General features: G+C 55.1%; 1 protein-coding gene across 1 annotated transcript in view; it reads right to left on the minus strand.

The window, feature by feature from the left end:
- FOXN1 (forkhead box N1) overlaps positions 1-11,508 on the minus strand; it is a 31,094-nt gene extending 19,586 nt beyond the window's left edge. The window contains exon 1 of the mRNA XM_012503502.2: positions 11,324-11,508. The gene's annotated coding sequence lies outside the window, so the exon portion shown is untranslated. The remainder of the gene's footprint in view (positions 1-11,323) is intronic.
- Positions 11,509-13,299: the final 1,791 nt, after the last annotated feature.

The raw sequence follows: 13,299 nt of genomic DNA on the forward strand, positions 1-13,299 counted from the left end.
GTCCAACCTTTATCCTGCCTGTTCCAGTTTCAGGGAGCACTGGAACTGGATGGGATGTGTGTGCAAGTATCAGCCAATACTAGCACAGGAGGCCCAGTCAGCTCTCCCGCCTTCTCGGATTCCATGAGCTCCTCCAGATCACGCTCATGAACTGCCCCTTGATATGGGCACCCACAACCCACAACCACCTGCTTCCTGGACTAGAGGCTGAGGCTCTCACTGGCAGACTGTGCCCTGGGATCCCTTCGCCGCAGCTCCACATCTGCAGTGCATTCTGAAGTTTCCTCTGCACTTTTTTTTTTTTTGAGGCAAGGTCTTGCTGTTGCCCAGGCTGGAGTGCAGTGGCACAATCATCACTCACTGCACCCTCCTGGGCTCAACTGATCCTCCCGCCTCAGTCTCCCAAAGTGCTGAGATTATAGGCATGCACCACGGCGCCCAGCCCCTCTGCACTTTTGTATCTCTTGTCTCATGTTATTCTCCCTTTGCCCCAGAGGGTAGGGGGCAATGGTGTGCAGAGCCAGTTGGGAAGGGCTCATGAGAGCCAATTGTGCTCATTTCTTCCCAACTCCATGTCCAGTGAAATTGGTGGAGATCAGCCACAGTGGGAGTATTTGCCCATGGAAATGAGCAAATCCTATAAATCAGAGCCTTTTTAAGCATTACGATTTATTTACTTTTGAAAGCTGACTGGTGAACATTTACCAATGCACCACTGTCAGGGGAGCAAGGTCATCGAGCCCATTTTTTTTTTCTTTCTTTTTTTTTTTTTTGAGACGGAGTCTCGCTCTGTCACCCAGGCTGAAGTGCAGTGGCGCAATCTCGGCTCACTGCAAGCTCCGCCTCCCGGGTTCAAGCCATTCTCCTGCCTCAGCCTCCCGAGTAGCTGGGACTACAGGTGCCCACCACCACGCTCGGCTAATTTTTTGTATTTTTAGTAGAGACGAGGTTTCACTGTGTTAGCCAGGATGGTCTAGATCTCCTGACCTCGTGATCCGCCCGCCTCAGCCTCTCAAAGTGCTGGGATTACAGGCGTGAGCCACCGTGCCCGGCTAATCATGCCCATTTTTTTAGGGGAGAAAATTGAGGCCCAGAGAGAAGAAATGACCTGTGCAGGGTTACACAGCTGACTGAAGACCACATCTGACTCTCAGTTCCTGAGAGCCATGACCATACTGCCAGACACTGACTCTCCAGGAGTGCACCCCTGGCAAAACCTTGACCAAAGAGCTTTTCAGCATCTGGGCATTCTGGCCACCTTCTGCCTGCCATGATCCTTGGGGAGTGGGGATGGAAGAGGTGGACTTGATCTGCCCTGGCATCAGAGAGAAGAAGAAACGGCCCTTTGACGTGAGTAGAGGGGATGACGAGTGAGAAATTCCCCAGAAAGGCTGACAACAGGATCAATAATCATCAAGGATCCACAGTCATCATTACTGCATTCCTGCTCTGTGCCCTTCTCACAAACAGCCGGCCTGCGCCCCCTCTACCCATCAACATCTCCCCACCTCTCAGAGAGCCTTCTCTTGGCTCCTTAGGACTCAGGCAGAGGGGGCCGTTTAGGAGTGGGGGCCAGGAGACACTGTGCTGGCTGTGTGATGCTGGATAACTCACTTCCCCTTTCTGTACGTCAGTTCCTTTATAAGCCAAATGAGGCCCTGGGACCATTTGCATCTAAAGATGCTGAGGCTAATCCTGTGGAGGTGTGTACCCTGTGGAGGGGTGTACCCTGTACCCTGTGGAGGGGTGTACCCTGTACCCTGTGGAGGTGTGTACCCTGTGGAGGTGTGTACCCTGTGCCCTGTGGAGGTGTGTACCCTGTGCCCTGTGGAGGTGTGTACCCTGTGGAGGTGTGTACCCTGTGAAGGTATGGACACTGTAGAGATATGTTCACCTGTGGAAGTTTGTACCCTGTGGAGGTATGTACACCTGTGAAGATATGTATATCTGTGGAGGTGTATACACCTGGGGAGGGGTGTTCAGCTTTGGAGGTATGTAGCCTGTGGAGGAACACACACTGTGGAGGGGTGTACACCTGTGAAATGTGTATACTTGCGGAGGGGTGTATACCTGTTGAGGAGTGTACACCTGTGGAGGTATATTCACCAATGGAACTGTATACTCTGTGGAGGTGTGTACACCTGTGGAAGTCTATACTTTTGGAGGGCTGTACACCTGTTGAGGAGTGTACACCTGTGAAGATGTGTAGCCTGTGGAGGTATGTTCACCTGTGGAAGTGTGTACCCTGTAGAAGTGTGTACCGCATGGAGGGGTGTACCTCTGTGAAGGGGTGTACACTTGTGGAAGTATGTTCACCTGTGGAAGTGTGTTCACCTGTGGAGGTATGTTCACCTGTGGAAGTGTGTACACCTTTGGAAATGTGCACACCTGTGGAGGGTGTACCCTGTGGAGATGTGTACACCTATGGAGGGGTGTACTCTGTGGAGGTGTGTACCCTGTGGAAATATGTACTCTGTACTCTTTGGAGGTGTGTACCCTGTGGAAGTGTGTACCCTGTGGAGGTGTGTACCTCATAGAGGTGTGTACCCTGTGGAGATATGTACCCTGTAAAGGTGTATCTGGCCCACAGAGCTGTCAGCTGGGACCTCAGCCCTCCTCTGCCTTTATGTGGGGCCCCCCTGAGGACATCCTCAAGGAGATCAGGAAGAGTTGGCTGAGTTTTTACACCCCAGGAGGGAGGAGCTGTATTATCATCCCATTTTATAGATGAGGAAACTGAGACTCCGAGAGGTTAACCTGACTTGCCCAAGTTCACTCAGCTAGTAAATTATGCTCCCCAGGATTCCGACCCGGGCTTCAAAGCCAGCATGCTGAACCATTACGCTACTCGGCCCCACCTTGGAAACGCCTCAGCCTCCCTGCTCATGCCTGAAAGGTGGGTGGGGGCGATGTTGGAGGTTTCCTTGGGAGGGTCTGTCCCTGCCTCCCCTGTGGGCAACTGAATCACAGGGACAGACAGGCCTGGGGCACCAAGAGTCCTCCCCAGGCTCTCTTCACGCTCCCTGCTGCCTCCCACCGGGCTGCCTCCTACCCACTCTTTATGAGTGAGGTGGGGACGGCTCAGTTCCACCTTAATGGTTTCTGTTGCTGGCTGTGGCAGCATGTTTTACGAGGGGTGGGGCTAGGCTGGGTGCTGGCCTGTAGCCCCACCCAGGGCTCCACCCGACAGGCTGCTGGGAGGGGTCCCCTGGAGCAGCTCGGCAATTACGGGGGTGGCAGGGAAGGACCTGGGGGCTGTGCCTGAGGCTTGGGCACCCCAGGAAACTCGGGGTCTGGGAATGCCAAGAAAGAGGGGGTTTCTAGCTCCTTTCTCCCCATCAATGTTGGAAGTTCTGAGGGCCAAATTCTGGCCTCCCTGGCTCTTAACCCAGCATCAGTTTCAGAAAATGGGTTTCGTGCCCCTGCCTTGAGATCTGACTCAAGTACAGAGCAGGTAGGGATAGAATGGGCAGGGAGGGGAGTGGGGAGAACAAGGGATGAAAAGCCACCATGTCCCCCAGGTGACGCTTTCCTCCATGTGAGCCACCGACACCTGCAGCTGAGTCATTCCAGTCCCCAACTCAGGCTTCTCCTAAAGCCCCTTCACCATTCCCACGTGCCTCTGGAAGCAGGCTGGTCCCAGAGCAGTGCCTAGTATGCCCATCCTGGAAAAGCACTTGAGCCTTGGGCCGACCTGGAGGTTCTTCCAGATCTCTAACCCTTATTTATTATAATCTTAGTCCTCTTGTCCTGTCCTTCCTGCCATTCACCAAGGCACCCACCAGAGCCTGTTTAAGGGCAATAGACTCATCCCTTCTCCAGGGAGGGTCCCAGCTTTGCTTCAGATGCCTGACTCCAACAGCGTCCAGTCTCCCACTCTCCTCTGCCCAGCACCCCTTCCTTTTTGCCATCCCCGGCTGCCTCTGGGCAGCTTCCCGTCTCTCCAGCCCCTCTCTAGCCTCTGCCACCCAGCCGTGGCCCCAAAGGAGCCAAATCCAAGCACTCACAGTGGGCTCTGGGTCATGGCCACCATCACCGCTTCGGGGAGTCATTCAGCCTGCAGCTCCCCAGGAGCCTCCGTCGAGGTATAAATACTCCCACATGCCTGGACCAGCCCCCTGCCCGAGTGCTGAGGCGGGGCTGTCTCCCCAGGCCAGGCAGGTCACATGCCCCATAAATGCCACAGGACCACAGGCCCTTCCTAGCAGCCCTGGGGAGGCCAACTGGAGCCTGACCTCTCTGGATGGATGGGTGGATAGATAGATGTATTTATGTATGTAAAGATGAACAGTTGGATGAATGGACAGATCATCGGATGGAGAGATTGATGGATGGACAATGGATGGATGGAAAGCTGGACAGACGGACAAATCAACAGACAGATAGAAGAATGTTTTATTGTTTTAAGTATTTTTATTTCTGTGAGTATCTGTAGTGTAAAGGATAAATATTTAGTGCGATAGATGGATGGATGTCCTTGACCTACCCGTGAATGTTTATTCTGTTTTTTTTTTTTTTTTTTTTTTTGAGACAAAGTCTCGCTCTGTCACCCAGGCTGGAGTGCAGTGGCGCAATCTTGGCTCACTGCAAGCTCCACCTCCCGGGTTCAAGCGACCCTCCTGCCTCAGCCTCCCAAAAAGCTGGGACTATAGGCAGGCACCACCAAGCCTGGTTAACTTTTGTATTTTTAGTAGAGACAGGGTTTTGCCATGTTGGCTAGGCTGGGGATGTTTATTTTGTAGATGGAAAGAAAGGGATGTTTGGTTTCAAAGAAACAAGAAATGCTACCCCTTAAAGCTCCTATCCATTCCTTTCTGAGACCTACCTACTAGGACCCCTTCTCTCCTCTGCTAGTCTGAGAGATCAGCCCTATTGGGTTCTTCCTACTCCTTAGATGCTCCTTGCCAGAGACCTCCCACCTAAGCATCCTCAGCTCCCAGGGATCTTCTGCTCTCCCTCGTGGGTGTCATTCATGGTCTGCCTCTTCCACCCTCCTGCCTCCCTGTCTACTCTGGAGTCCAGGCTGTGAGGCTGGACTACCCCAACATCTTGCTCCCAGAAGCAAGGTCAGCAAGCTTGCCCCGCCAAGGTTAGTGGGGGAGGGGAATTCCCAGTTCCAAAAACATAAAACCCTTGGACAGGCAGTTTAAGGAGAAGGTTCTCCCACCTCCACCTTCCCCAGGTTCTAGAGATGGGGTCTTGCTTTGTTGCCCAGGCTGGTCTCAAACTTCTAGGCTCTCGCCTCGGCCTCTGGAGTATATGAGACTAAAAGTGCATGCCACGGTGCTCACCTATTCCCAGGGATTTTTGAAGCCATGGCTGAGTCTGATGGTGAGAACTGGCCTGACCTAGGACTTGGAGGTGGACAAGGTGACCTAGAACCACTGAGGGCTTGACTGGAAAGCTGGGCTTTTGAGAAGGAGGAACTTGCTGCCCGCTTGATCCTTCCAGGGGGCAGTGTTCAGAAAGCAGTGATCTGAGGCCTTAGACATTGGTTTCTAGAGAAGAAAGTTCCCTGAAATCCTCAGTCTGCCCAGCTGTGATAGGGGCCAAAGAATGGCTGATGAGGTGGGGCATGAGTGAAGGACCAGGAGGCTTTTGCGCAGATGGTGAAGCCTTGCCTTCATCCCTCCTACAACAAGCTTCCTCCAGCTACACTGGCTGAAGGGGATGGAGAAATGGGCTAAGGTATGGGATGAAGTGGCTGACCTCTAAGCACTCATTAGCTCTGGGTCCCTGTGGCCCGGAAGTCCTACCCCTGTAATGAAGTCACCCAGGACTGAGCCCAATGGTCCCACCCCCAGCCTCCTGTGGGCCACGTAGGTAATTAGCTTTGGAGTTGATGGGCTGTGGCAGTGATTGGCAGCAGAGGATTTGATCTGTGAGACCAACAGGGATGTTGGAGCTTGGTCTCACCTCCCCCGTAACCTGGCGTTATTATCTCTGGAAGCCTTCACTGAGCCCAGATCCTGGCTTCCCTACAGAATCCCCCTTTTCCCTCACAGTGAGTCCTCCTGACCAAGGACTGCAGGAGGGTCCTTTCCCAGCTCTTCTTTCAGTGTGGGCTAGTCATGAGAATAAACCTCGTTCCCTCCTTTATAAAACGGAGTCCACATCTTTGCCTTACATACCTCACCTGGCTGTCCTGGGGACTGAGTGAGAACAAGAATGTCAAAATCCTCAGAAGTTAAACCAGCACCAGCTTGTCTGGTGCCCCCCTGCTTCCTCCCCTGGAGTCCCAGGCCTGTAGGATTTCAGGAGTGGGATGGGGCTGAGTGAGATCTTTTTACCTTCAAACATCTGCCCTTCCTTGGGGTGTGCCCCAGGGGGATGGTCAAGAGGGTCCTCGTCCTGCTGGTGCGCTCACTCTTTGCCTGTCCACCTGAGTGGGGGCAAAGAAATGGCCGAGGATCCCACTGTCCGTTGGGCCAGGGGCCTCTCACACTCTGTACGTATCATTATCAGAACTGCTCATTAATACCAGTCTATTATTAGGGATATTAATTCTGCCACCACTACTAATAATACAGATTTAGTACAAGACAAATACATACTGGTGCACCTCCTCCCCCAATGCCGTCTTGCACAGGGGATGGGCAGGTGGTTATCTCCTTGAACTTACTAAGCCTTGGAGTGAGAAGTGCACTGGGAGGCCCTCCCAACCAAACCTCTCTTTATTTGACAGATGGGGAAACCGAGGTCCCACCAGTGGGAGAGATTGTTCCCTGCTATGCAGGCATCTGTGCGCTGCTCCTTCCTCCAGGTGCTGGGGCTAGGGGAAGCAGCTCTGAGCACCAAATCATGTCCCTGGAGAAGGGGTAGGCTCTGGGGGCATTTTCCTGAGCCCATCCAGCTCCTTGGCTCCAGCTGCCATCTTTCTCCCTTGACCACCCTCAGATCATCCTGGGTTGGCATTGCCACCCCAAATAATTTTTTCTCCAAAACCCTTCCCACTTTAGGCAGATTGGGCACACTCATGGGAAGGCACAGAGAAGCAGAGCCACCTCTATGAAGCCACATGCTCTTGGTGCCCTACGTGGGCTCCAGAAACCCTCTCCAGGGGAAGCCCGGGACACTACCCCCAGTGACAGTGAAGACTGCTGTGGTCGCTCCGGGCCTCTGTGGAAGAGGGGTGCTAAGTGCAGAGTCTGATAATTGGGTTTTCTGATCACAGCGATGTGTGTGTGTGTCCTTCCTCATGTACATTCTATGCCTTCCGAGACTGATGGGCTGGTGCAGTCTGGGACATGGCTATGGAATTTACAAGTGTAAGTGGGACCTCCAACTGTCTCCAGGCAATCTGGTTCCAGGGATGCACCCCATTCTCATTCTGTGTGTGTGTGCGCACACATGTGTGTCTGTGTGTGTGTCTGTGTGAGTGTCTGTGTGTGTGTCTCTCCGTATGTATATATGTATGTGTGTGTGCATGTATCTCTGTGTGTGTGTGTCTGGGTGTGTGTGTCTGTGTGCGTGTGTCTCTGTGTGTGTGTGTCTCTGTGTGTATGTGTGTCTCTGTGCTGTAGTTTGTCAGAGGCAGTGGGGGGAGCCCTGAAGGCCCCAGAGGGTGTATGAGGGCAGGATTTGGAGCTGACTGACCATGCATCCTCCTGTGAGCATGGGGTGGAGGGCGAGGGTCAGACCTTGCAGTGGGCTCTCTGTTGCATCCTGGAAGGGGATGGGAGGGTCTTGAGGGGTGCCTACCCCTGGAAGCTTCTAGAGTAGCTGTGAGAGCACAGGTTCCCTTTTCTCCATGACTCACAGCTGGCTCTCCAGTCAAGTTCCCCAAGAGATTACGATTCAGTGAATTCTCTCCCTGGCCCCATTAATCTGAGCTGACTAAGCAAGGGCCACAGGCAGGGTAGAGACCCGGGGATACGCACTCCTAATCAACCCTAAAAATCCCTACTCCTGCTTCCATGCCCTCTCTTCCTTGGCCCGCCATGCCTAATAGGATCAGTTACACTTCCAGCCCCCTGAGAAAGGCTGCCCCGGCCCCGCTTTGGGGCTCTATGAGTGTGTCTCTCCATCCCCCCCTTCACTGCCACATGCCCGCAGTGTGGAGGTCTGTCTGGACGCCAGCCCTCCACTTGTCTTGTTGCATCTGAACTCATTTTTACTGTTTGGTGAGCATCCAGCCTTTATGGCCCAGATAGGATGAGGAAGCTAAGGGCTGCTGCAGGGATGATCTTGTCCTGCTCGTTTTGTCTATTGGCGTGGCTCTGGGCTTTTCCTCAACGCTCAGAGAACCTGGGGGACACCTCAGAACTTGGCGGGGATGCTGGTGAGGGGTGTTAGACTCCAAGGGAACCTGTGACATAGGAGGAGATCCATCCTGAGGAATGGAGCGGGAGGGGGAGATGGGGATAGGAGTGTGGTTGGAGGTAGGAGTGAGGAGATGAGGTAAGGAGGAAGGAGCAGGATGGGATGGTGGTGATGGAGGCAAGTTTGGGGATGGGGATGAGTAGGAAGGGGGCTGGGCTGGGATTGAAGATGGGAATGGAGATAGGTTGTGATGGGGAAAGAGACAGAGACGGGTGGAAGGGTCAGGGATGAGGTTGGAGCTGGGCACAGAGAGGGAGGGAGGGGCAGGGATGGAGATGAATAAGCTGGAAAGACCCAATGTATTCTGGAACCATGTGGTTGGTGCTTTTGGGAGGCCCTCTCCCAGAGGTCATCTTGTCTTTCCCCAGCTCCTGGAGGTCATCTCATCCTTCCCCAGCTCCTAGGCATGTTACCAGCCCAACCCCACCCACCCCAGATCAATGGTTGCCTCTCCACTCAGGAAACCACCTCCTGTGGTCACACAGTCCAGTCAAACTCAACCTAAAATGCTGAGAACTTTCTCTGAACTCCGTCAATCACTCCTGCTGCAGAAGCCGATCCTGGCTTCCTGAACTCCCCTCTGCCAGCCACAGCAGGGATGGCAGGCTGTGATTTGGAAGGACAGAGGGGAGGGCATACCTGAAGGACCTCGGTCCCCTCCATCCTTCTGTTATAGGAGGATGGGGAGGCAGGCAGAAGCGGACCGCAACTTCGTTAGAATGTGGAGTCAGAGAGAATAAGAGGGGCAGTGAGAGTGGGGCCTTTCTGTTCCTGCCAGTGCCCAAGCAACCAGGGCGTCTCAATGTGACTTAGAACAGTCTCTGCCTATGTGCCTGGGCCTTGTGCAGGCAATGGGGGTTCTGCTGGTCCATGAAGACCAGGTGTCAACTCAAGCCAGAAAGGGAGAGGTTAGGCATCAGGAAGGACTTCTTGGCTAGAGAAGGTGAAGAGTCCAAGGAAAGAGGCGATATGTTGGTTTCTCAGAGGCCAGATGGGACTCTCTGGGGGATGGGGGGAAAGGAAGGCTTTCCCTGAGGCAACGGATGGCACATGACAGAAGGCGCATGTCACCAGCGGGCTTTCCCCCTTGTCTTTAACTTTCCTAAGCCTTCTCGCGATGAAGCCTTCTCACGATGAAGACGGCTGTTGGTTGGGGGCAATGTGGCGTCAGTGCGTGGATGAGACAAAGCCGGCGAGCAGGGAGGGGTCCTAAGCCCCCTAATTTTTCTCTAGTTTCCCAGGACCCACTGGTCCAGAGGATTCTGGGGCTCCCTGAGCCCCTGGGAAATAAAGTCCTTTGAGAACTCCCTGGTATTCCTGGGAGAACAGGTTCCTGGCTCTGGGAGTGAGTGAGGCGCCGGGCCTGGGGGTGCAGCGTGCCTCGGCAGGCCCTGGAGCCGGGAGCTGAGCTCGCACAGGCAGCGCGGGCGGGGCTGGGCGGGGAGCCGGCAGGACATGCGCCTCTCCCTGTGGCTCCTTCGCCTTTGAGGATCCCCAACCTGGGGCAGCCCTCACCCTCTCTGCCCCTCTCCAGCACTCAGCCTGGCTCTGTCCCTGCCTGGCTCACCCTGGACCCCTCACAGAGCCGCAAGACAAAGGGACCAGGATAGGAGGCGCTGCCCCTTACCCCATCCACTCGGGGTGCCGTTGTACTGCCTGTGTCTTGTGGTCAGGGAATGAGCAAGATGGTAAAAGGTTCTGAGCCAAGCCCGGTGGGGACAGGACTGCAGTGCAACGCCGCCCTTGGATCCGAGGAACTAGTGTTCCTCGGTGCGGGAGGAAGAAGGCTATCGGGCAAGCAGAGCGGGACTCTGCAGCAGTAAAGACTTCAGAGAGGTTCCAGGAAGGACTTCATATTGTGAGGAAACTGACCAGATTTTCTCCTTCAGGGATTAGGAGGGGCAGCCCTGCCCGGTGTGGGCAATGACTGGCATAAGGGCAGGGGATGGATAGGATGACTTCCCAAGAGGAGCCTCTCTGCCCGGGTCCCTTCCCACTGACCAGTTGTGCATTGCCACAAAGCACATCCAAACATCCCCCATGCCTGTAGGTGCCGAGAGAAGAGGCAAACACGCCCACTTGTTAGAGTCTACTCCAACGGGCTTCTTTGGATATTTAGGGAGGGCCTGGGGGACTCCACGGGGAATGCCAGAACCTTATCTGAGTGGGTAGTGGGTGGGGAGGAGTCGGGGGAGCTGGCAGGGGCTTCCTGCTGCTTCGGCCATTTCCCTAAGGGCCTTCACTCCCCACACCCCCAACTCTAGGCCCCAAAGGCCTAAGGGCTCCCTGCCTGGCCCAGCTCTGCTCACCAGGACACTGCCTTAGGGGTCTTGCGGGAGACAAATGGAGTTGGGGATAGGAGGCGACTCTGCCCTAAGCCCGGCATCAACTCCTGGCCACAGCACCTGTTTGCCACCTGTCTGCTTCGCCACAAGGTGCACCATCTCCTTTCTGCAACCCAGGCCTCTGCATGGGCCCAGGCATCTAGACCCCAGCCCAGGCTGCGTGGAGATGTGGAGCGATTCCTTGATCTGCACACATCCTTGGTGCTCCCCAGCTCCCAGAGCTGGGCTCTCCCGTCTTCACCTGGAAAACCACTAGATGGAGAACCTGGCCCCCTGCCTTTCAGCTCTAGTTTTCCAAATCTAACACTTCTGAGTCCTCATTTCCTCCCAGCACAGGGTGGGTGAGCACATCTCCAACACACAGAGACACACACACAATCCAGCACACACGAGAATGAGACCCACACCACAGCAAGAGGGGTTAAAGTTGGACAACCTAGAAAAGGAACTGGAGGGGGGCGTGGGGGAAGGGGTGCCCCTTGGCCTCCAGGCACTCACCCGAATTCTGAGTCTCCCTTGAGCTGCAGTGAGAATGTGGGGAGCACCCAGGTGCTCCCAGTCACTCCTGAGCCCCATTAAAAAGGCGAACGCCCGCCCCATGCCCCAGCCCGGCTCTGCTGGCCTCCACGGCTGACTTGGGCCGGGGCTCCTCTTACCTGCTCAGTGAAGCAGGTCGGCGTGGGGGCCCGGGTCTGGGGGGCCAGGAGCTCTGTCCGTCTGTCAGTCCGTCAGCTTGGCCGTCCTGTGTCTGTGCTGACATCAGGTGAGGGGAGGCAGCTGCCAGGTGAGCCAATAATTATGATATCAGCTTCCCCTTGCCCGGAGGGGCTGCTGCCAAAACGGAGAGAAGAGAAAGGTGACTAAGAAGCTAGTTTGCTCCTTGGCTCTTGTTTGACAGGTACCGGCTCCCGTGCCCGCCCCAGCCGCACCCTGCCCCCCCCCAACCCCTCCCTCCTCCTGAGCTAGCCCAGGCCCCCTCCCCTGTCCCTGCCAGTGGGCACAGCCTGTGGCTTGTAGAGGAGGGGGTGGTCCCGTGGCCCCCGCCTGCACTCCAGAAGGGGGACGTCACCCCCCCCTCCACAGGTGGGGCACAGGCCTGTTGGAGCGTGCACGTGTGTCAGGAGAGCCTGGCCGCCATATGTATGCTCACGGAGCCCACTCACGAGGTTCTGGGGAACAGCACTGGGTGGCAGCCCAGGGTTCTCTGACGCACGGCATGGACTGGTTGGGCCCTTCAAAGGCCAAGCATTAGCACAGATGTGCTGGGGACTGTCTGTCCATGGGGCCGGCCATCTGTCTGTCTCTCCACAGCTCCCACAGCACCTCGAGGGTGTCTCCTTGTGGGTGGGGGCGTGTGCACCCACTGGAGCATGTGCTGGTGACTCCCATCTCCCTCTCCCTCAGGGGGAGATACATGCGAGTCTTTCTGCATCTCTCCCTGGGTCTGTACATCTGTCTCCTGGGTGGGCGTGTGTCTGCATGTCTTCCCCTGTGTCTGCGTCTCTGTGTCCCCGGACCCAGGCCTGTGTGTCGTCCGTGTGTTGACATGCTCGTGTCTGTGCACACGTCTCTGCTGTGGGTCAGCAGTCTAGTCCCGTGTGAGCATGTGGGTGTCTGTGGGGGTGGAGATGGGGGCTCCCTGCTTCTGTGTCTTCATCCCAGGCTACTCTTCACGATTTGGAGGATAGAAACAGAAACCTGAGTGGCTGTTGCCCTGGTCTCTGGCCCCTTAGAGTTCATGTTGAGGGTGAAGCCCTAGGAATTGGCCTCCCTGGTCCCAGCTGGACTCAGGCCTGGAGCCTTTCCCTGCTCCCTGACAGCTTTCTCTGCTGTTCCCCCAGACCCTGTCCTCACCTCCTCCTCTCTGCTTCCTTTTCATCTCCTTTGCCCTCCATCCCCTTGTCTCCCGTGCCTGGTCATTCTTTCCCTCCTCCGTCTCCCTGACCGTTGCACTGGCCTCCAAGCCCACTTGTGTCTCTTCCTGGAGCTAAAGGCTCTAGGGACCTAGTACCAGCACTGCTGCCCAGCGAGTTCTGGGATTTGGCTTCTGGCCTGAGGGTATGGACAAGTCAGCTCTTCCCCAGTGACTATCTCATTCCAAGGAGAGAGGTAATATCAACCCTGGCCAGGGGACAGTGGCGGTCATCTGGCACAAGGGTGGAGCATACTAAAACATTTAGAGAGTTCTTAGTCGAGGCGGAAAATGTTCTGTACTAAATATCCACTTCAGAAGAGAGGGTGCAGGGGCAGACAGCAATGAACCCATTTGTAAGTGATGGTTAGCTGTGTGATCTTCCATACTCCCCACTCTGAGCCTCAGTTTCCTCATTTGTTAACAAGGGAGTAATACCCACAGGGTGGCTGTGAGGATTAAATAAATTTATATGTCTAAAGTTCTCAGCACAACCCCTTGTATATAGTAGATGCTCAGTAAACAAGTGGCTCCTTTCTCTTCACCAAGGCCAGTGGTGCTGGGAAAGAAATGAGGACATGCTGGCATGCCTACTCCGGTATAAGAATTGTGTTCTGGAGTTAGGACGGGGGGCCTGACTCAATCCACCTTTCTCTGGGACTCACAGTAGCAATCAAAGCTCTGCTCCCTTAACCCTAATAGTCAACGGAGTTTCACAGT

Source organism: Nomascus leucogenys, chromosome 19, assembly GCF_006542625.1.
Source record: "Nomascus leucogenys isolate Asia chromosome 19, Asia_NLE_v1, whole genome shotgun sequence".
Lineage (NCBI taxonomy): Eukaryota > Metazoa > Chordata > Mammalia > Primates > Hylobatidae > Nomascus > Nomascus leucogenys.